This window comes from Rhinolophus sinicus, linkage group LG02 (assembly GCF_036562045.2).
Source record: "Rhinolophus sinicus isolate RSC01 linkage group LG02, ASM3656204v1, whole genome shotgun sequence".
In the NCBI taxonomy this organism is placed as follows: domain Eukaryota; kingdom Metazoa; phylum Chordata; class Mammalia; order Chiroptera; family Rhinolophidae; genus Rhinolophus; species Rhinolophus sinicus.
In genome coordinates, this window is record NC_133752.1 from 190,635,877 (window position 1) to 190,659,769 (window position 23,893).

The 23,893-nt window shown below is 48.1% G+C and overlaps 1 protein-coding gene across 1 annotated transcript in view; it reads right to left on the reverse strand.

The window, feature by feature from the left end:
* MYH9 (myosin heavy chain 9) overlaps nucleotides 1-13,649 on the reverse strand; it is an 89,495-nt gene extending 75,846 nt beyond the window's left edge. The window contains exon 1 of the mRNA XM_019713438.2: nucleotides 13,435-13,649. The gene's annotated coding sequence lies outside the window, so the exon portion shown is untranslated. The remainder of the gene's footprint in view (nucleotides 1-13,434) is intronic.
* Between the last annotated feature and the right edge of the window lie 10,244 nt (nucleotides 13,650-23,893).

A 23,893-nucleotide genomic window follows, 5' to 3' on the forward strand; every position in this document is an offset into this window, starting at 1 on the left:
CACGACCAATTCGGAATGTCCCAGGTCCAGGAGAACAAAGGCAGCCTGGTAAAGGCCTGACGGGCTGGAGTCCGGCCCCAGCCCCCTGATCTTTGCTCAGGTCCACAAAGGAGTATCACATTCTTCAGATTCTTGTCTGAAAGCCAGAGGGGGGCGGTGCGGGGGGAGGGGGACTCCGCGATTTCAACCTAAGGATAATTAAAGCAGGGACTTGTTTCACAGGAAGAGGAGGCCATCCTTTTCAGCCTCTCTAGACCAGCCTTTTCACACTGGTCTGCCTGCCTGCGTGATACCACGAAGGGCTGCACACACAGGGCTTTACAACCTGGCAGTGCCCCAGGCCAGTATCCCCAGAGTGTCCTCAAGGCCCGAGGCACGTGGCTAGTAAGTGGCAGGGAAGGATGCTGAACCTCGGAGGGCCCTCAAGTCCTTCCTCCCTGACAGGAGCTTTACAGCTGGTGAGGACGTCAGCAGCCAGGTAGGTGTGGAGGACGGAGGTGAGACAGTTGGAGGTGAGAAGTCCCAGAGCTGATGGGGACTAGTGAATTCCAGTGCTCAGTGGCAAGTCAGTCATCCCATAATGAGGCATTTTTCATGAGTACTTGGCAGGACACAGCCACGTCCTCCTCACCCTGGCAATCGCAGGAAACGGTGGGTGGCAGGCCCGGCCGGCACTGGGCAGAAGGCAGGCTGAGAACAGCATGCTGGTGGGCTAGGAGAAGGAGGCCTTAGAAAGCTGAGGGAGAAGCGCTCAAGGCCCCTGCAGGTACCAGGCACACCTGGCCACCCACCTCCACCTCTCTCCACTGACTTGTCTCGGACGGAACCGGGAGGGCTGTATTTTATACCTGGCACCATGAGCCAGTGGGGCACTGGGCCTCAACAACCACTGCTTAAAGACTGTGTACAAAAGCATGTAAGTCTACAAAACTCCCCACTTCACAAACATTATCCATAGGATGGGTGAAGTGGGATGAGAAGACAGGCACGGCAACGAATAGGCCTGAAAATTAGAGGAGCGGGGAGAAGATCTGAGATCTCTCACTTGCTATCTGGGGCACTTAGGTTCCTTGAGCCTCAATTTTCCCAGCTATAAAATGGGAACACGAATACCGCCACCCTCATGGGACTGGGAAAGTTCAATTTCAATAACCTGAGCGTGACTTCAAACTTCATAGTGATAGAAAAAAATAAGATTAAAATAGGTTTTTTTTAAAATAGATATATTTATAATAAATAGCCTGGCACTTTGTACAAATAAAACATATAAACAACAAAGCTCCACTTTACTGAGCTCCAAAACCCTCCGTGGTAGTTCTCATTTTCCTCATTCCACACCCAAGGAAAAAAGACAGGATGCAGAAAAGTTAGGTACCCAAGGTCGAAGACCTGGCAAGTGGGAGATTCAGGATTAGGACAGAGGGTCTGACCCCAGCGCCTGCTGCCTATTTACATAGGTACCAGGCATACACATGCCGTGGCGTTTAAGCCCCAGAAGCCACATGGAGCTAAGTGACGGAGCTGACCCACACTTGGGTATGAATATACTCACCCATTTCCCAAGCACACAGTAAGTGCGAGGCCTGGGCAGTGGCAACACCGCTAATGAGGAAGCGAGACCAGCACAGGGAAGTGTAAAGCGTCACCGGTCTGAGGGAAGCTTTCCCTGCAGCCATCCCACACTCTGGCCAGCAACAGGTATTTTACGTGTATACTCCTGCACCAGTTTTCTCCGCATCTTACTTCTTGCTGGTGTAAAAACAGTGTTTGGGGCTCCTCAGAGGGGAGAGGCCATCCCCAAGAATGCATGGCCCCACACGAACTGGGTGGGAGTGCCATCACTCCTGTGAGGAAAGCAGAGCCATGTGGGAGTTGGGAACAGCCATCCCAGGAAGCCAGTTATTAAAGCACCCTGATCAGAAGTGGAGCTTGGGAGCAGAGAGGATGAAAGAGGGATGGAAGGCAAAGGAGCTCTGGCGAGCCAGGGGCAGGAGGGGGGCAGAAGGAGAAGGTATGGGACTGACTTATTGGGGGTCTGCCATGAACTGAGTTCATGAAAGGCTTAGCTCCCCAAAGGACAGCAAGAGACAGGTTTCATTAACCATATTTTACAGATGAGGAAACTGGGGCTCAAAGCAGTTAAATAAACTGGTCAAGTAGAACAAAATACTGGCGAGCTCATCCCTCACACCTGGAGGAACCAGGTAACTGTCCCTGGATTTAGAGAATCCTCCACTGACAAACCCCCCCACTCCCTTCTCCCCGGTTCTGGGCTGAACTGTGTGGTTCCCCACCCCCCTCAATTCCTATGTTGATGCCTTAACCCCCAGGACCTCTGAATGTGACTATATTTGGAGATAGTGTTTTTAATTAAATAAAAATGAGACCATTCAGATGGGCCCTCATCCAACTACTGAGGAGGAAATTTGGACACACAAGGTGGGGAGCACAGAGGCTCATGCACAAAGGAAAGACCCTGAAAAGAGGCAGCAAGAGCCAGGCCTCTGCAAGCCAAGGCCAGAATCCTCAGAGGAAACCACCCCACCAGCACCTTGACCTTGGACTTCCCGCCTCCAGACTGTGAGACAATACGTTGCTGATGTGGACGCTGATGTGGAAGCCGCCGGGTCTGTGGTCCTCGGTGCAAGGCCTGTGGGACTCTCACCCTCAGCCCCGACCACCACGGGGAGCTTGCTTCTCTGCCTGCTGTCTGCTTCTCCCCACTAGAATGTTCACTGCAGAGGCTTCGGTGGTTTTACTCAATCCTGTATCCCAGCACTTGATACATATTTAATGAATAAACTGTGTGAAATGGAATTTAAACCCAGCTGCTGCTCCTAAAGTCACCCACTCTCTTCCCACACGCTGCTGCCTCCTTCTGCTTTATCTAATTCTCTATTCCTTATACCCAGCTCTCTACCCTCCAATATTATAGCAGCAAGTAATTAAAAATAGTATAAAATCCAAGATAATCTCTAGCCTGTAATCACCAGCCAACAGTAATGTAAACAAGGTGACAGGAGACAAATTAAAAAGATACACAAAGGACCTCACCTCAGCTACCAGGGAACATTCTAACCTACCCACTGCTGACATCCCCAGCTTGTTTTGGTCTCATTACTGATTTTAAGTCAATATGTAAAAACAAGCTTAGGTTAAGGTTTAGGGTGTGTTTTTGGTGTTCTGAGTGTGTACTGAATGGGGGCATTGAGTGACAGAGCCCTCCTAGTCAAACCTCACACCGGAGAGGCCTGGGTGGGACTGAACCAAATCCCCACTGCAGGTTGGAGAGGGGACTCGAGGTTGACAAAACACAAACAAGACCATGGAAGTGTCCCAGTGATCACCTCTGGGGCCCACCACTGGCCCTCTCAGTCCTTCAGTGGGTGAGGTGGGTGACAACAGTTTTTGGCTCCTTTCAGAACTGACTTCTCTCCTGCTCTCTAGGAAGACAGCAGAATTCAGGTCCGGCTCCCTGGAGCCAGGAGCTGGGGCTGGGGGGACAGGACAGCGGGGGGTGGGAACGAGGAAAGGACATCGGCAAGGAAGCCATTTCTCGGGAATGGAAGAAAACACAAGAGCAAAGACACTGCATTTGGGTTTCTAGGCTCCTGACCAGCCATCTTCTGCCCTCGTGGGCTGCCCAGCCCACCCGCAAACAGCCCTTACTGTCGTAAATATCTACGCCCAAAGCAGCCACTAGGATTCTGAAACATCCTCTTTACAACAAAACTATACTGTTGCAACGTGTTGCTACAATGAGCCACAGCAGAGGCCCAGCAGCCTGCAGTGGCTTTTGGACATTTCAGAGACCACCCCACCCCATCTCACCCACCTGCTGCCTCGACCCTCAGCTGCCTCCGACCCATGGTCCGCATCTCCCCAGCGCCCCGCTGACCAGGCCCTGGGAGCCTCTGCCCCCTCACTTCCTCCCAGGGCATTTTCCGGCCCAGGGCTCCTGCAGGAACTACTGGGAAGGAGGCAGGTGATTGTAGATCTTCCAATTAGCCCAGAAAGATCTCCCAGGTCCACATTCCTAAGCCTTCTCACCCAAATGACAAAGTGGTTTTACCTGTTTTCCAAATTGGGCATGGAGCTGCCACTTTCTCCTGGGTTCACTTCTACCACAAACCACAATACCAGAGTGAAGCAGTTTTTTTTCCCTGGGTCTAGACGGTGAGCGTCTTGAGGGCAGGGCCTGTGATGTCTCATTCATCTACATCCAAACCACCTAGCAGTTCCTGCCCTAGACCAGATGCTCAGGACATATTTGCTAAATGAGTGAATTTCCAAGAGTCAACAGAACCCAGGGAACTTTCTGGCAATGTAAACAATGGATCTTCTCCTCTGTGTACCATAACATAGCCATTAAAACAGTAATTGTGGAGACTGTTGTAACATAGGAAACTTTGTATTCTAGCACTGAAAGAGTAGCTGTTCTGCTTAGTTTTGTACCATATGTACTTATCGATACGGATAGGAAGCCCTGAAAGACGCAAACTGTAGATAGGGTGAGGGGTGGATTTGCTTCTTGCAAGCTTTGTTATTATACTATTGGTGCTATAAACAATGCCCCCCCCCCTTTTTACTTTAAAAAGGGAACCATTCCAGTAACAATTATCTCTCTCAACACTGGATGAAAAAACTCTCACGCCAAGTCCTTCAGCTGGGAACAGCTTGCTGACCACATACCCCGGGGGCACAGGCAGGATTCCCAGCAGCCACTCAGGGGTTAAGATCCTGGGAGTGGAATCCTGCACTCCCACATTTCCCAGGAAATGGCACAGGCCTTAATGGGTCATTTGGGCTATATAAGAGGCTGCAGGAGGGGCTGGGCACAGGAGGAGAGGATATCTTTTACCAGCCCGTGACTCAGAGGGCCTCAGCGACCTGAATCACCCCAGAACAAAGCACCACCAGAGTCTGAGTGACTGAAAAAGGTCCCAGCCCATCTCCCCATACGTGCTGTGCCACATCCCTGCTTTTGTATCAGCTCAGATACCGCCTCCTCCAGGAAGCCTTCTCAGACCCTCCTGGGCCCCCGGCGCTCTGTAGATGGCAGGATACCATTGGCTCCTGGAAACAAGGGCCCCTGCTTCCTTCACCTCCATATTCCCAGCACCCAGCCCAGTGCCTAGCACCCAGAATAAGCTCAGGAGTAGTTACTGAATGACAGTGGACAGATGGACAAATGAAGAAGGAAGGAATTCAAGTTCACTGGATGCAAGTGGGCTGAGGTCAAGAAGAGCCCCCTGGTCGAGATGGCGGCGGGCCCTCTGGCTTGTTGGCTCCCCAGTGAAGACCAGCCCAGCCCAGCCACCAGGGCCCAGGTAGGCAGAGCCGCCGAGACTAACACTGCCAGGCCATGGTCTTTTCACCTGCCCTCCCTTAGGACAACCCCACACATTGGAGAAACGGCCAGTGGAGGTTAGAGGTGAAGTCGGTAGCCAAGGCAACACTATCGAACTGGCCCCCTCACTCTGAGCAGCCAACCGCACTGTGGAACAGGAGGCCCCATTCTGCCAGGGCCCCATGCTCTCTCCTTTCATTAATGCTCGGCCACTGGTGAGAGGAGGGGCCCGGGGACCGGCCCAACCCCTCACTATCAAGCCCAGGAATGAAGGGCATCTACAAGGTCACACTGCAGTTTGAATCCCTGCTCAGGCTCCTTATCTGTAACATGGCGATAACTTCCTACCTCCTAAGAATGAGGTAAGACAGGAGATAATTCCTGTAAAAGCGCTAGCACAGGGCCTGGTACTTAGCAAATGCTCAAAAGTTGACTTGCTTTTATTATTATCACGGCGGACTTCCCCCCAGGCATCCCGATTCCCAGGCCAGCGCCCTTCCATTGAGCCTCTTCCTTCCTTGCCCACCTTGCCCACCTTGCCTCCTCCGCCTCCCAGGCAGGTCCAGCCTCCAGAAAGGTCGCTCCCGTCACTCAGGGCAGCACGGGCCTGCTTCTGGGGGCAAGTCCCTCTCCCAGGGTCCCTCTTAGAGGGTACGGCTCCTGAGGACAAGGGCTGGCTCTCGTCCTCCTCGTGGCATGTGCAAGCCACACAGCAGGACCCCAGGGGTCTTTGTTATCGGCCTGGCAAAGACATTTGGGATCAACACCCTCATGTGCCATGGGGTGGCTCTTAAATATTACAAAATAGGCAGAAACTTGAAAATGGTTCCTTGCCACCACCCTTCTCACCCTGAGATTCCCAGACAAGCACCTTGCATCCATGTTTTATAAAAGGGAGAGATCGTTAACTAAATGTCACTCCAAAGCTTTGGCTGCCGGGACCTCCCAGTCCGCAGGCTTATGGGCAATGGCGCCAATGAGACCTAAACACCACTCATTCAACAAGCACCGGGTGCTGACGCTGCGCCAGGCACCAGGCAAGAACCTGGGAGCCAGAGAGGAAAAAAGACGCTGCCTCTGACCTCCAGGTTCTCACAGTCCATTAGGTTCTACAACCTTCTCCCCCTTCCAGACCAGTTAGATTAAGTCACCCCAACCAACTGTTCCAAATGCTTCGTCTTTATGTTTATCAGACAGGAAGCTGCCTTGTCCAGCCCAGTGACTTAATGTAAAACACAGGAAATGCGGCAGCGTTTGAACACAGACAACTCTAAATAAAGGTGCCTCTCTCTCCTGCTTGGGGACAGCCTTTTTTCAAAAGCTTAAACCAGCTCAGACGGAACAAGTTGAATTGCACTGTGTGGTAGGAAGGATGCAAAGGTTGCAGGCCTTGAAAACCTCGGCATCCAAGCCCAGGAAATCTTCTAGCAGGTCCCTCAATCATTTCAGTCCCCACATCTTGTTATCAAGGGACAGGCTTATTAGACAAATTTAAAATCCTTAAAACCCGAACACATATTTCCTACCACCTGATGATGTTGGTGATAACATGAAAAAAGGAGGAAGAGGAAGGGGAGGAAAAAAGAACTGGAACAATTTACATATATTTATATGTGAATTATGACACATCTAAAAAAGCAGCCATCTCCTAACAGCTAGTAGGAGAAAAGGCGAGGGTCTGGTCCCAGATCCCCTGACCCCAAAGCCCTTGTTTGGTTCCCTCTACTATGAGTTTTGTACTGAAAATACAACAATCAATCATCCACGGCATTAAATGACTTAAAATTACTAGCAATCAGGACTGGCTACTGGACAGTGGAAAGCCAGGGTCGCTCTCTAAAAGGCCCACCCTGTGCCTGGCTCTACCCCATGTGAAATATTGATTTTTGAGCTGTGGGAACTTTCAGCCTGAATGGCCCTGTCCAACTGGAAAGAGTTCAGAGAAACCCGAAACACCTCCCACCCCATTTCTTAACCCTAATGCCCCCCCACCAAAAAAAAAAAAAAAAAAAGATTAAGGGTGTGGAAGAATAGACTCTTGAGGAAAGATTAAAGGAGTTGAGTTTGTCTTGGTTGGCTAAACAGTATATAAAAGGGATGATAACAGTTCAAAAACACTTTTAAATAAGGCCACATGATTTTGAAAGAAAGGCAACAGGGCTGAGTGAAACCAGGGGCCAAAAGCTTTCTTCTACCAACTAACAGATGAGCTTGGGCAACCACTCCTCTAACTGGGGAAGAAAAATTACACTATCCCTAAGATCCTTCCCAACTCAGGCATTCCCTTATTCTAAGCAAATTCAGCAGAGAGGGTTTTACTGTCCTGTTGATTTTTCTTTTAGAAAAATCACTTAGAATTAGAGTTAAAATAAAAGGAAAAGAAATCTAAGACATAAGTTCCCAAAATGTAAATGCCCATGGAAGTGACAGAGGGGCCTCCCTTAGTCCCCCGGGCAGTACTGTAGGACTCTAAGGACCAGGACCCCTGAGAAGCACCAAGGCAATGACGAAGGTGGGGGGAAATCAGCTCCACCTTCAGCTTCCCCACAGGCTGAGGCCCAACCTGCCCAGGCAGGAAGCCACACCCTTCAGGGGCAACTTCCGGAAGGGCCTGTAAAGCTCCCTCCAGCCTCAGGGGGAAGGTTCCCGGTGGAGTAGCCAACAGAGCTGGGGAAGGAGGCAGCTACAGAAGGCGCCACTGCGAGACCCGAGGCTCAGGCTGGGGAGAAGCTCCCAGAAGACCTTGTCCTCAGCCAGAGGCCAGCCACGAGCCTTTTCTGCGCTCAGTGTGCTGTGCCCCATTCTGGGTGCTGAATCACCCCAGGCTTGAGAAGCTAGTCAGCAGAATGGGGGCCTGAGAAATTCCAACAGAGGCCTGCCTAAGTTACTTTTTAAAGAGAAATGCATCAGACACAAGAGGGCAGCTCCCCTCCTGCTTCCCAAATATTTGGTACCATCACAGCACGAAGTGGGGGGGTACAGGCCAGCCTCCAGCCTTCAAACCCATGTGGTGGTAGGCCCATTTTAGACCCAGGCTCATTCTGTATACGCATGTGTGACTCACGCCATTCCTCCAGGAGGCCCAGAGGCAGCCTGGCAGGGACACAGGCCTGTCCAAGACCCTAAAGGGGTCTTCTGCTGCCTTCACCATGGAAAAGAGCCCACTCAGCAGGCAGCAGAGCTGGCAGCTTCTCCAGCACCCACATCAACCAAGACTAGACCGCCTTCCCTAAGAGAATGGAGGCCCCCCCCCAATTCAAAATACCTTTCTGATCACATTTTCTCAGGAATTTGGGCTTTTCCACTGTTATTAATACACAAAAACCACAGGCCAGATGTCTGACGGGTAACTGGGGACAAAGTGGGAAGGGGCACACTAGTGGTTGCAGTGACCCCAAGTTTAGAGGACCCAAGAGAATAAAGGCCTGGTGTCGACTTCTGATCAGGGTGGGCTCCCCAGGAAAAGACCTCGGGTGATCTGGAGCCAGGGGAATTGTGGGAAACCTGGCAAAAGGTTATCCCAAAATACTTTCCAGACACACTGCAGGTTTCCTTTTCTCACACAGCAAAGAAAAAGCAATCATCTACCATTTTCCAGCATATGAGGGAGTAGATCAGAGTAGACATTTGTTTAAGGGGTTACTCTGGTGATATGACATCATGGAGGGAAAAACAGTACCCAAAAATGTTCCAACCACAAGAGCAAGTCAGTCCATTTTTAAAACCTTTCCTCCTTCCTTGCATACAGTAGGCACTCAGTATGAAACCTGGAATCTAGAGCAATGCATTTGAAAGTTGAGACCTACGCGATTGGCCAGATACGCAATAAAAATACGAAAATTTTAATTTTTTGACTATGTTAGGGAAATACATATAAAAAGGCATTTAGTGAAAAGAAATGCTCACAGACACAGACACCCCGGCCTCCACTCCTGCTTCCTGGGCCCTTTCTAGAGACAACTACTATTCCCAGGGTCTCGGCATCTTTCTGTGCAGAGCTCAGGTAACATAGCATATTTCACACAAAGGGAACACCATCTATACTACTTTATAGTGTCTAGTTTTTTCCACTTACAACATACCTTGGAAAGCATGCCCTATCACTACATCTAGATCAGCCTTATTTTTTTAAGGGCTGTAAGGATTCTCACTGTAGAGTGGTGCCATGGTTTATTGGACCCTTTTGATAGACAGTGAGCTTGTTTCCTGCCGTTGTCTACCCCAATGCTGCAAACAGTATCCTCACACCTTTTGCACATTTATCTGTGGGATGCATTCCTAGAATTCAGACGGAAGGACTATGCTTTGACAGATACTGTCAAACTACCTTCAAGAAAAGACAGTTGTTACAATGTATACTCCTCCCATCAACAGGGCGTGAGAGTACCTAAGAAACTTGGAGAAATTAAAACGACTCAATTTTTCAGTTCCCTCGTGCTCTTGTGCATAACTAGTGAGCACATAAACTGGTCTGATGTCTTCATAGGCGATAATGGCACTTGCTACCAAAACCAAATGTTCCCCCAGCCAGAGCTGGAAGTCAGGTCTCCAGATACTCAACTACAATGACCTTTCCATGCCACCCTTTGGCCGTGTCCTAGCTCATGGGAAACCATGTTTTAGAACTAAAACCGCAGTTGCTTTGCACACCCTCTGCCCAGGCCAGGGCCCTGGACCAAGGCAGCAGCACAAGCTCATCACCAGGTGAATCCCAAAGTACCGGCAGATGGACCCCAGAACCACCTGTGTTACCACTTGGGCTTCTGCACACACCCAAGCACACCTTTTCACAAGCAGAAAGATCACTGAGCCAGGAAAAGCATCTACCCCTCCGCGACTGTTTCCTCCCCCTGACAACCCACGGAGTTAAGGCTGAACATTTATATATTTTCTTAAAAACTTACTAGCCACGCTCTATCAGGCCCTTTACATACCTTATTTCTTTTTGTTCTCGTATCTAACCCTGCAGGGTAGGGGTCACGATTCCCATATTATGGGTAAGGACTAGGAAGACACAGAGGACCCTGAGGCTCGGGAAGGTTCTGTGACTCACCTAAAGGGTCATAAAGCTAGGAAGTGGTGGGGTCAGGATCGGAACTCTGCCTAGTTCCAAAGCTCAAGACCCCACTCTTCCCAGCTCTCAGAGCGGAATTCTGTAAGTCACAGGAGCACTGCTTCCCAGGGGCAGCCAGGGTTCCATTCTGCTGTCACCAGAGGACTTGAGCCCAGGGGCTCAGGGCACCAAGGGTTAAGGCTCATCAAGGGTTAAGGCCGGGAGGCAGAGACTCTGGGGCTGCACAAAGAGAAATTGCACTTCCTGCCCCTGCGGGCAGAGATGCTGTTTTATGCTCAGCAAATTAGGATGTTTGTTTAATTAAGACGACACACAGATTTTGTTATTCTAAATATTTCTGGAACATGATGCTTGGGAGGAAGCTGTTAAAGCAAGGATTTTTTTTCCCCCTTTGCTTTGGGTTTCTCTGTCTCCCCCTCCAAGAGAAGGGTAGGGCCCGCCTCTGAGGAAAACAACAGCCAACCCCTCCTCTCCTTTTGAAATAAAGATGTCAAGCTGGTAAGGGCTGTCTTAAGCACTTTACTGAAGGATTAGCTACAAGAGGAAGTGAAGAAAGCACAGCTCTGCCTGGTTTCTAGCAATACCCTACCAGGCTACACAACAATGCTGCATTTTTTGAATGTGCTTTTCTCCTTTTAAAAAGCTAACAGATCCTTGTTTTGTTTTTTCTGGAGCAAGAACAGGCGAAAGGCAGGCTGTGATTAACATGCGACCTTCATCCTGCAAGAGGGTAGTTGTCCCATCTCCAACCCCTTAGGTTAAAAAGTTTAAAAATAAAGAACAGAAAGCCGGGGCCCTGACCCTCTCTTTCCTCTCCCCTCATGCGCCCTTCCGACAAGCAGCCCAGAATGCACCCCTCAGGCTGCCCCTCCCCAAGCAGAGCCTGCCAATCCGGGCACCTGGATCTGCCCATAAGCACCGCCAGGACTTGCTGACAGTGAAGAGTAGAGCTCTTTGGTGTCACCCCGCAGACATCTGGGGGGCACAGCGGCTCTCAAATTACATCGAGCAATCTCTTGATGCTTTTAATTACCCCTCAATTATCCACTAAATGAGTCCTCACTTTCCAACACCCAGTGCTCGCCCTCAGTTTGCCAAACCTGCAATGTGCAACTTCCTCGAAGCAGCTTCCCTCCTGGCCCCAGACAGAAGTGGCCCCTCTCCGGAATTCCTCGAGTCCTTTGTCTATGGCATGCTTGGGACACTCATCACAGGCTGCCTTTGTATTTCAGCCATTGGGCCACTATTTCCCCTTGAGGAATGTAAACTCTTGAGCCTCAGGATGAGCTGGCTCCTTTCTCCCAATCCCAACGACTCACAGTACCTTTCTGGGGTCTCTCTCATCTTCACCTCACAGGACAGTCATCTACAGATTTGTCTCAGCTCTCTCCTAAGTGTCCAAGGGCAGGGGCCAGGTCTTACTCAACCTCACACCCCCACCACCTGGCAGAGTCCCCGGCACCGAGAAGCCAGTTAAATATTTGCTCAGTTACACATCTGTGTACCCACCTCTCACCCCTAGCAGCCTGGTATATAAATTCACTAATATTAATCAGGTGATTGTCTAAACAGGCCTGAAAGCTGCCTCCCTCCTTCCCAAAAAGGAAGTCAGCCACCAGGTGAGTTACCAGGCGGGCCTCGGACAGTGGGGTCAGAAATGGCCACAGCACTGCAGGAAGGCCCTAAGGCTCTCTTCTCCTTCCAGTGACCCAAGTTGCTCTGAGCTCCTGTAAAACCCAGGCCAGGGCGCAGTGGACCGAGAGCCGCCAGGCCTCTCGAGCGCCCCGAGGAGGAAGCGCCGTCTCCAGGACCTGGGACTTCGCAGGAACCTTTCTCCTCGCACGGGATGGGTGGGGCCGCAGACAGCAGCCCTGGCTCTCACCCTGCCGCCACCTCAAGACAGCCGGCAACCTCCTCCTTGTCCGTTTCTATTTGAAACGGCGGGGCTCGCTGGAGGGCGGGGAGGGGGCTGCGGTCCTGCCCGGGGGAGACCCCAGGACAGCACGGCGTGAGCACCCCCGCACAGAGAAGTGCGGGTGGGGGTGTGGAACCCCCTGGCTCGGGCCCACACACAACGATGCAATAGCCCGGCCTCGGCCTCGAGGAGCAGCGCCCAGCGCCCTCCACCCCGGCCCGGGCCGGACGCCCCCAGGTGCGGGGAATCAGGTGCGCGCCGGGACCCGGCCGATGGCCGCGGGCCTTCCCCTCCGGGGTGGACGGCAGCAGTCAGGCGGAGGAGTTGTGCGAGCGCGGGGGGTCTGTCCTGCCGCGCGGCCCGGTCCCCGCGGGCCCCCTCCCCGCGCTCCCCTCCGCACCGCTCTCGGTCCCCTCTCGCGCCCGCTCGCTCGCAGCCCAGCGAATGAGGAAGTCGGGAGCGGAGGGCGGAAACCGAGCCGAGCGCAATGTCTGCGGCAGATTGTCCGATTCTGACTCAGGAGGACGCCCTGACAGCTGCCAAACGGTCCCCGCCTGCCCGTTACCTCCGTTTCGAAAAGGCCTGGAAACTTCCAGAGCAGCCGGAGCCCCGAGCCCCCCACCGCTCCCCCACCCGTTTGGGTCGAAGGGACAGCGGCTCCCCGGAAGGGGTTAAAAAGTTTGCCCAACTTGGGAGCTGGGCGAGGCGAGGGCGGGGCGCGTGCCCGGGCAGCAGGGGGAGGTCGAGGCTCCTGGGTGCCCCGCCGGAGGCGTGAGGCGGGCGGGGGTGGGGGAGGCCGAGGGTTTCCGGGGAACGCTGGCCCCGAAGCCTCCTCTGCTCCCCAAGGCCGCGCTTCCAGAGGCGCTTTCCCCGACAGCCACGCAGGGGTCCCGGCGCCCCTCCGGGAAGGATGCGGTATCCCGGCCCAGCCCCGCGGCGTTCGCGCCGGACCGCGCCGGTAGCCGGCCGCGCGGAGGCCGAGAACCACGCGTCGGTCGTTTCGCCCCACACGCCGCGAGTCCAGTCGCCCGCCGCCGCCGCCGCCGCCCCCGCCCGCCTGCCCCGGGTTGGTACCGGCCGGTGGGGCTTGCTCACCTGAACCTGGATCTGCCCCGGGGAACTGGCGCTGCTTCTCCCGAGAGGGCTTTCTCGAGCGCTCTGGCGACGGCGGGGTGGGGCGAGCGCGCGAGGCGGGAGCTGCAGCAGGTCAGCCTGGCTCAGCCTTCCGTGCCCTGCCCAGGAACCGAGGTGATCTGCGCGCCTCACCGCACCCAACTCGGCTCCTCGCCGCCTTCCCGCCCCGCCCTCTCAGCCGCCCGCCCATTTTTAGCTCGGCTCCGGCTCCGGCTCCGGGGCGGAGCCTGACGGACGACCCCGCCCCCGAGCCGTCTCACCCACTCCAGTCCGTTCCCACTCTTGATGGACAGATATGTTAGCCTGTAAAAAGGGATGGGCGGAGTCTATGGGTCCAGATAGGTGGAGATTCATCAGCCCCCATCCGCCCCCACCTCCACACTCTCCACCTTCCCCCAAGCTTCCTAGGCGGGAGCCCCGCCTCCTAGGGCGGGTCCAACGGACAGCCAGGTTCCAGGAGGACGATTGACACAGAGAAAGTCCAATCAAGAGGAGGAGGCTCGCAGGGATTTTTTTTTTTTTTTTTTTTTTTTTTTTTTTTTTGGTGCAGTGCCTGGGCGGGGTCGAGGCCCGGCGGGAGTGTACTGGAAAGGTCCGGGATTCTGACACCCCGCCCCACGAACTGTTTTCCCTGTCCCGTGTCATCCTACCAGAACAGAAATTAAGTACCATATATGGGAAAAGTGCTATTTTACATAATTATTGTGGCCTGTGGGGCGGACAAGGACTCAGCCCGGGATCCGTTGTGGTAAGCCCTGAGTTCGATTCTGTAGTGTGGGCACGCTGCTGTCTTTCAGCCTCCAAACCTTTGCTCACACGGGTTCCCTCTGCCTGGAAAGCACCTCCAAGCCTCTCTTTACCTTCACGTGATTAACTCGCACACTTCCTTTTAGGTATTTGTTACAAAATGTTTTCTTGGGTTTTTTTGTTTTTTAGGTAGGCAAGGAGTACTTTTTTTGTTGTTACTGCCCGTTACAAAATTAAAATTTTTTTTAATTTTTAAAAGAATTTTTACATTTATCTCTTAATTCACCTGGAATTTATTTTTATTTTGGAGTGAGGAGGAAATCTAATACAATATTTGCAACAGCCAGTTGTCCACAAACCATTTTCTCCACCGATTTCAGGTACCACCTTCATCACCTATGCAACTTTTACAGCATACGCTTGGATCTGTTTCTGAGTTGTATCCATTGATCTTTCTGTGTGTTTCTGAGCCAGTTCCACAATATTTTGATGACAGTAGCTTTCTAATACATTTTATATCTAAGAGGGCAAATCTCTCATTACTCCTTCCTTTTGGACTCTCCTTCCTATCACGACTAAACTCTTCCAAATAAACTTCAGAAAAAAATTATGATCTAAAGGCAAAAGAAAACTGGAAAAAGATTTTACTACAAAGAATTACTACCAACAATATATAAAAAGCTCTTCTCAGTCTATAAGAAAAAGCCCAAATACTCCAAAATAAAAATGGCCAAAAAAAAAAAAAAAAAAAAGGGAACAGGCAATTCAAAAAGAAGAAAACTAAATTGCCAATAACTATGAAAAAAGAAAAACAGTCATCAGAAATGCAAACAAAACAACATAGGATGCCATTTTTCACCTATCAAAAGAAAAGAATAAAAATGCCCACTGTTGGCCAGGTTTAGAGATATAGATGGGAAAGTAAATTAATCAATTTTCTTTTATAATCCATCATTAAAAAATTGGCAAAGTGCACAGATATGGGTTTAAAAGCTCTTTTCAACATTGTTGATAGTCATTAAATATTATAAGTGTATAATATGAGATTGATTAAATAAATTTTGATACATCCATATGTTGAAAAATACCCAGAAAGTCATTAAAATTTTAATGCAGATTTGTATTTACTGATTTAAACTATACTAAGGAAAAGCAAATTTTAGAATGCTATTGCAGCAGGATTTACTTTATTTTTGTGTACTCTGTGTGTGTCTGAGACAGAACGCGCGAGTTGAAAAGGCTTTATAACAGTGTAAATAGGGCAGAAGAATTGTGACTGATTTTTTCTTTTGCTTATCTGTATTTCTATCATATATCTCTTACACAATTTTTCCAAAAATGGAAGAAAAACACTCACTTTGATGTCACCTCTTCCAAAATGTCTTCCCTGACCCTCCAGAGATCCAGAACTAACACGAGGCTTGGCATAGAATGGTCCTTAGTGAAGGCTTCAGCAGGGCTCAGAGAGCACCTGTTTCCTTATCTTCAAAATGGGCATAATCACTGAGCCTTGCCCAGCCCTCAGGACTGTTGGGAAGAACCCAGAGACTTGGAGCTGAAAGCAGTGTGCACTATGACAGGGCAGTATCTTGTTGTTGTTGTTGTTGTTAGTACTCAACAGAGCGTTATGGATAACTGTCATTTCTATTTTCTTCAGGAGCCCCAGCCTCCTAGCACCACCCTCTTCCAGGGAAATGAGATCACTAAGAAGATGGAAGTCCTCTGTTGCCCAGGCCCTGAATTCTCTCCTTGCCATCCTCTAGTGTAGATGCATCCATAACTAAGAAAGCCCTTCTACTTGCTGTCCAGCCTCACCATTCCCCCATCTCCCAAGAACCTGCACCCTTGATAGTGTCTATTCTTATAATAGTTTAAACAATATTTCATCTATTTTGTCTGAGTGTTTAAATAGTATTATGGTTGGTATAGAAAATACCAAAAAGAAAGAAAATAAAAATCACCCAAACCTTACCACCACAATATAAAAATTATTAAGTTTGTTATTTCCTTCAAATCTTTATATAACCATATTTAAAATAAAAGTATACAGTCACCTGATTTATTATAAAGGTGCCCCTGCAAATAAGTATGGAAAAGATGGTCTTGTTAAAGAATGATGCTAGGTAAACTGCACAACCACATGTGGAAACATGAATCTTGATCTCTACCCTCATACCAGTGACGGAAATAGTTTACGATGGATCAGAGATATAAATGTGAAAAGTAAACAATAAACCTTCTAGAAGAAAGCATAGGAGAATATTTTCATGACCTTGAAGTAGACAAAAAATTCTTAAACAAGACCCCAAAAGTGTAAACCATAAGAGAAGATTGTTCAGTTGAACTTCATGAAAATTAAGAACTCTGCTCATCAAAGGGCATATTTAAGCAAGTGAAAAATCAAACCACAGACTGGGAGAAAATCCTTATAATACATAGATATAACAAAGGACACATATCTAGAATTTATCAAGATCATCTACGTTAACAAAAAGACAATCCAATTGTTTTAATAAACAAAGATTTGAATGAACACTGTATAAAATGGAATATCTAATTAGCCAGTAAGCAAAAGGAAAAAGTGCTAAACATCATTAGTTATTAGAGAATGCAAATTAAAACCACAATGAGATAGCACTATCCCCAACCAGAATGACTAAAATTAAGATACTATGTGTTGGCAAGGATGGGGAGGTACTGGAACTTTCATAAATTGCTTTCTACAACCACTTTGGGAAAGTGTTAATCCGTGTACTACTAAAGTTGAATATACATGTAATTCCCTATGATCCAGCAATTCTACTCTTTTTTTTAACTTTTATTTATTTGTGTTTTTCCAGGACCCATCAGCTCCAAGTCAAGTAGTTGTTTCAATCTAGTTGTGGAGGGTGCAGCTCACAGTGGCCCATGTGGGGATCAACTGACAACCTTGTTGTTAAGAGTATAGCGCTCTAACCAACTGAGCTAACATCCACCTCCCCCCCCACACACACAGCAATTCTTCTCTTGAGTCTATACCCAACAGAAACGAGTGCTTAGGCCAACAAAGACATATACCAAAATGTTCATAACATCTTAACATAGCCGACAACTAGGAGGAGAAAAGTCTATAAAGAGTAAAATGGATAAATTGAGTATGTTCATTCAACTGACTATCACACAGAAATAAAAAAAACTAAAAAAAAAACTAGTGTTACGTGTGAAAAACAGGATGGGTCAAATTTCCTTGAACTGCTGAATGGATAAACAAAATGTGGCATATCCATACAATGGAATATTATTCAGCAAATAAACAGAATGAAGTACCAATACACGCGGCAACATGGATGACCTTTTAATAACATTATGCTAAGTGAAAGGAGCCAGTCACAAAAGCCCTCATGTTGTATCATTTCATGTATTAATATATGAAATGTCCCAGGGTGGCCGGTTAGCTTGGTTGGTTAGAGCGTGGTGCTGATAACACCAAGGTTGCCGGTTTGATCCCGGCATGGGCCACTGTGAGCTGTGCCCTCCTTAAAAAAAAACAAAAGAAATGTCCAGAATAGGCCAATCTCTATAGACAGAAAATAGATTAGTGGTTGTGAGAGGCGAGGGAGAGGAAAGAATGGGACGTTACTGCTAATGGGTATAAGAGGTATTTTTGAGACAATGAAAATGTTCTGAAATTAGGTCACAGGGATGATTACACAACTCTGTGAATATACTAAAACAACAAACAAAACACACTGAATTGTATGTATACTTTAAAAAATGACTTTATGGTATATTACTTACATCCAATAAAGCTGTTTTTTTTTTAATGGATGAATCTCAGACATACTGTTGAGTGAGATTTAGATACAAAAAAAAAAGCAAAAGTAAATACTATATGATTCCATTTTATGTGACGTTCTAGAACAGGCAAAATCAATCTCTAGTGACAGATATTGTGCTCCTTGGTATTTCCCCAAAGGAGTTGAAAACTTACGTCCATACAAAACCTACACAGGGATATTAATAGCAGCTTTACTCATAATTGCCAAAACTTGGAATGAACCAAGATGTCCTTCAGTGGGTGAATGGATAAATAAACTGTGGGACATCCAGACAATGGAATATTATTCAGTGCAAAAAGGAAATGAACTATCAAGCAAGCCATCAAAAGATATGGAGGAAATTTAACTGCATAAGACTAAGTGAAAGGAGCAAGTCTGAAAAGGCGACATTCCATATGTTTCCAACTGTATGACATTCTGGAAACGGCAAAACCATGGAGACAGTAAAAAAAAAAAAAAGAATCAGTGATTACAGGGGTTGGAGGGAGAGAAGGAGGGGTGAATAGGCAGAGCACAGAGGCTTTTAGGGCAGTGAAACTATTCTATGTGATACTCTAATGGCGGATGTTTTTCATATTCTCCCCTCCTCATCACTAGATTTCTCCAGAGAGTGAGCAGAGCAGTCTGCATCAGGTTCTCAGATACTTCGCCTGGTTCTCACTCACCTCCGGCCTCTAACTCTCCATGTCACTGCTGTGCAGAGGTCAGCAAGCTAAATGCCTCACTCAGGCCTTGCGTTCCCCGGCTGTATTGAAACTGCTCAACACCCCTCCCCCCAACACAGACTTTCCCAAAACCCCCCAGAGAGACCAGCCACCTTCCTTGCTCTCCCTCTGATGATTGCTCCCCAGCCCGGTGGCCAGGGTGGGCACACACCTGGAATGCACAGGATTCTAAAGGCATTGTTTCTTCCAGTTGGTTAGTATATGTGTTATATCTGTTGTTAAATACTTTAAATAATACCTTTCCCCGAGGCTCGCATTTATTGAGTGTTTTACCAGGTGGCCAGCACTGTGCTAAGTGTCTTTGTGTAAGCATTATCCCATTTAAGCCTCACAATGCCACTGTGAGGTTAGATATGAATATTACCCCCATTTTACAGACGAGGAAGCTAAGGCACGGAGAAGTTAGGTGACTTGCCAAGTTCTTACAGCTCGGAAGTGGCACAGCCAGATTGCAGCCCAAGTCTGCGGACTTCAGAGCCTAGGTGCTAACCACATTATGGCACCCACACTTCTCAGCTCTCTTCTCCTCCCTTCTCGGTCTGTACCCTCTTTCTTGGGCTTCTAATCCAATCCCCCACTTTCAACTGCAGCATCCATGGGAGTGACTTCCGAATCCTTATCTCCAACCCAGCCTCAGCCTGACAGGGAGTCTTTTATTTTTTAATTGTGGTAAGATACACACATAAAATGTACCATCATGAACCATTTTTAAGTGTCCAGTTCAGTGGCATTAAGTACATTCACATTCTTGTGCAACCACCAGAACTAAAAGTTTTTATCTTGCAAAACTGAAACTGTATACCCATCACACACTAACTTCCTACTCCCCCAACCCCACCCCAACCCAGCCCCTGGAAAACCACCATTTTACTTCCTGTTTCTATGCACTTGACTACTCCAGGTTCCTCACATAAGTGAAATCAGACAGTATTTGTCTTTTTGTGATTGGCTTACTTCACTTAGCGTATTATCCTCAAGGTTCATCCATGTTGTAGCATGTGTCAGAATTTGTTTCTTTTTAAATGCTGAGTAATATGCCATTGTATGATACACCACACTTTGCTTATCCATTCATCTTTTGATGGACACTTATGTTGCTTTCACGGTTTAGCTATTATGAATAATGCTATGAACATGAGTGTACAAATATCTCTTCCAGACCCTGCTTTCAATTATTTTGGTTATATACCCAGAGGTGGAATTGCTGAGATATATGTTTGCTCTATTTTTAATTTTTTGAGGAACTTCCATATCGTTTTCCACAGTGGCTGCACCATTTTACATTCCCACCAAGAGTGCACAAGGGTTCCAATTTCTTCACATCTTTCCTCACCAATCTTTGTTTTCTGGGTTTTATTTTGTTTTTTTGATAGTAGACATGCTAATTGGTGTGAAGGGGTATCTAATTGTGGTTTTGACTTGCATTTCCCTAATGATTACTAATTGTTGAGCATCTTTTCATATGCTTATTAGTCATTTGTATATCTTCTTTGGAGAAATGTCTATTCAAGTCCTTTGCCCATTTTTGAATTGAGTTGTTTGAAAGAAGAAAAAAGAAAAAGAAAAAAAAAGAATTGAGTTGTTTGTTTTTTTGTTGTTTAATTTTAAGAGTTCTCTGTATATTCTGGATATTAATCTCTTATCTGATATACGACTTACAAAGCATTTTCTCCCCTTCTGTGAGTTACTTTTTTACTTTTTTGATAGTATATTCTGATGCACAAAGTTTTTAATTTTCATGAAGTCCAGTTTGCCTATTTTTTCTTTTGTTGCGTATGATTTTCATTCTTTTTTCTTACGCTGCATAATTTTTATCTAAAATAATCCATCCTAGACTAGACATAGAATATCTTTGAAAGGATACACAAGAAGTGAGTTAACAGTGGTTTTTCTTAGAAGAACTGAGTGGCTAGGAAAGAGGGGTAGAAAAGGGAGCATTTTCACTAAAAAAAAACAAAAAAAAAACCTTTGTAGCTCTTAAATGTAGACTCATATGAATATACTATCTATTTAAATAAGTCAAATTTAAATATGAAAACATAGGCTACAAATTGAAATGTAGAGATAAAAGAATACTAATTTTTTAAGTTAGAAAATATAAGAAAAAGCATAAAGAAAAACATCGAAATCACCTATAGTTCTTTCTCCCAAGATTCTCAGTGTGTTTTCCTATTGTTCAGCGTCTCATGATGAACTCCCACCATCCCCATTCTTGCCAAACCTGTCTGCACGGCTGACTTCCAGGTCTGCTCAGGTTTCCAGCCTCTCCATGCCAACCAGACTCAAACCCAGAGGCCTCCCTTGTCCTCCCTCTTCCCTAGCTCTCGAATCCTCTGATCTCCTCACCACCATCTCACCCTGCCTTCCTTTCCTTCCACCTCCATCCCCCTCACTCCCCCCCAACTCTGGTACTTGCCCTCACCTCCTCCCTTGCAGACCATGACCTTAGCTTCCCAGCAGAGCCCTCCCTACTGTCTCTTCCCGCTACGTCTGGAGATGGATCTTCCTGAAGGCCAGATATGAACATCAGCTCAGCACAGACTTACTGCTGTGCTCGGTTAGGTGCCAGGCATGTGCTAGCACCTGGCACACGCATTGTCCTATTACATCCTTATCTCAGTCCTTTGATGTGGGTACTATTATTCTCCCTCATTTCACAGATGAGGAAACTGAGGTTCTGAGGCATGACGCAATTTACCCAAGACCATACTAGTTCTCTCAGGTGCTAACAACAACATTGGGGTTATCATTGCTTCGGAACGCTCAAGCACCCCATTGTTATCATCACGTTTCTCTCCTTATTTTACAGAGGAGAAAACTGAAGCACAGAACGTTATGTAACTTGATCAAGGTCATTTGGCTAATCCCATGTTTCCCCGAAAATAAGACCGGGTCTTATATTAAGTTGTGCTCCAAAAGACGCATGAGGGCTTATGTTCAGGGGCTGTCATCCTGAAAAATCATGCTAGGGCTTATTTTCCAATTAGGTCTTACTTTCGGCGAAACACCGTAGATGGTGAGGCTGGGATTTGAACCCAGATACGCTAGCTGCACAAAAACCAAAACCTCTTACTCGGCTACACTGTCTCAGTAAATTTGTCCCTGGCCCTCAAAGACCCAAGGGTACATCCTGACTTTCTTGTGCCTAAGAACCTTTCCAGTGCCTCCCGTGTGAATCCCAAACTCCTACCCTGGTATCCTGGGCCCCGTGCGATTGGCTTCAGCCTCCAGCTAAGCCCTGGCTCTCCCTGGCCCTCCACAGTGGCAGCTCACAGTTCTGCGAACTGGCCGCTGTCACACCACAGCTTTCACACCTGCTCTGACAATCCTGCCCACTGGACCCTTCCCCACCCTGAGGACTGACCCCCCCCCAGAAAGTGACTTCTCCCTCCACCCGACCTATGGCACATTGGCGTCTCTCTGACAGCACTTCTCCCTTTCTGTCATGGGTCTGCCTTGTGTTGCCTGGCTCAGAATCCAGACTCTGCCGTTTACGGAACCTGCCTGTGCCTCAGTGTCCTCACTTGTAAAATGGGGATGATGACAGTCCTTGCGCAATCAGGATGTTGTGAGGATGAAATGACTTCATATACATCAAGCACCGGCAACAGAATGTGCCAAAAAGCATTTGGGATGATGATGATGATGATGATGATGATGATGATGACGACGATGACGCATCTTCCTCGTATCTCCTCTAGGAGGTTTATTTCTCAGTCCCCCAAAATCTAAGGGCTTATTATTTGCAGACCTTGTGCCAGAGCTAGTCTCTGCCCTGATGCTGCCCACACAGATACTGGCAGGACAGCCTGGTGGGTGCTGCAAAGACCTAAGCAGTCTGGGTGCTGCATGGGGCAGAAGGGAGGCATCTAGGTGGATGGGCAGGAAAAGCTTACTCCAGGCAGGAAAATGGGGTACAAGGCCCAGAGGGGAGAAGACACACTCAGTGTCCGGGTGGGAAGAGTCAAAGGGTAAGAAGGGTAGGAAGGGACAAGGAAGGGCTTGATGCAGAAAGTGCTGTCCTGGGACCAGCAGCATGGCCACCTCAGCCTCTTCTGGGAACTGGTTAGAAATTCAGGGTCCCAGCCCAGGCCCACTGAACTCAAATCTGTGCATTAACAAGCCCCCCAGGTGGTGCGAATCCTCTCAGTGTGACAAGCCCTGGGCTTAATCAGGGGGTGTTCTGTGGTCCTGATGACCAATTTCCACTCCAACAACATTAGAATCGCGGGAGAGATTTACATTAAATCAACATCTCAGACAGTGGGTCCCGAGCACCCAAGTTGTAGAAATTCCTTATTCATTCAGCAAAAGATTTCTGAGCACAAGGACCATGCCTTCTCCTCTAGAATGGCACTCAAGGCCTCTCTCTTAGGACGCACTCAACAAACACTCACAAGTCCGGTGCAATGGGTCTGTGCCCAATTTACATTTTTCTGTCTAGAGCCCGCCTTGGTCTCCATGCCAGCATTCAAAGATCCACACTACCTCCCACCCCCACCCCACCTCCGCCTCTCAAGTCTTTGAGTGTGAGAGTTCCTTCAGGAGGCCTCTCACATCCGCCCCCCTGGTACGATGCCCTCCTCCGTGCTCCATAGCACCTGGGCCAGTTTCTGTCATAGCACCCTCATGCTGTCAGCTTGCCTGCCTCCAGACAAGGAGTCAGGAGCTTCCCAGGGACAGATCAGTGCTTTGTTTGTGCTTGCATCCCCACTACCTGGCATGGTTAAATGTTTATAGAGTGAATGAACAAATAAATAAGCTAATAAAAATGAAAATAATATATGTGAAAGCACTACACCCATGCTAGTCAATACAATTATTCATTTGTTTTTGTCCCATGGTGTCTTACCACAGGTGGGTGCTGGAGAAGAAATAACCATGCTTCTGGTTTTTGTTATTGTCTTTAAGGGATTTATTGAGATGTAATTCACCCATTTTAAGTATACAAGTCAGTGGTTTTCAGCATATTCACAGAGTTTTGCAACCATCAACACTATCTAATTCCAGAACTTTTCATCACTCCAAAGAAAACCATATCCCTTAGTAGTCACTCCCCATTTCTCCCCAACCTCCTTCCCCAAGCCTAGGCAACCGCTATCTACCGTCTCTTTCCACAGATTTGCCTTT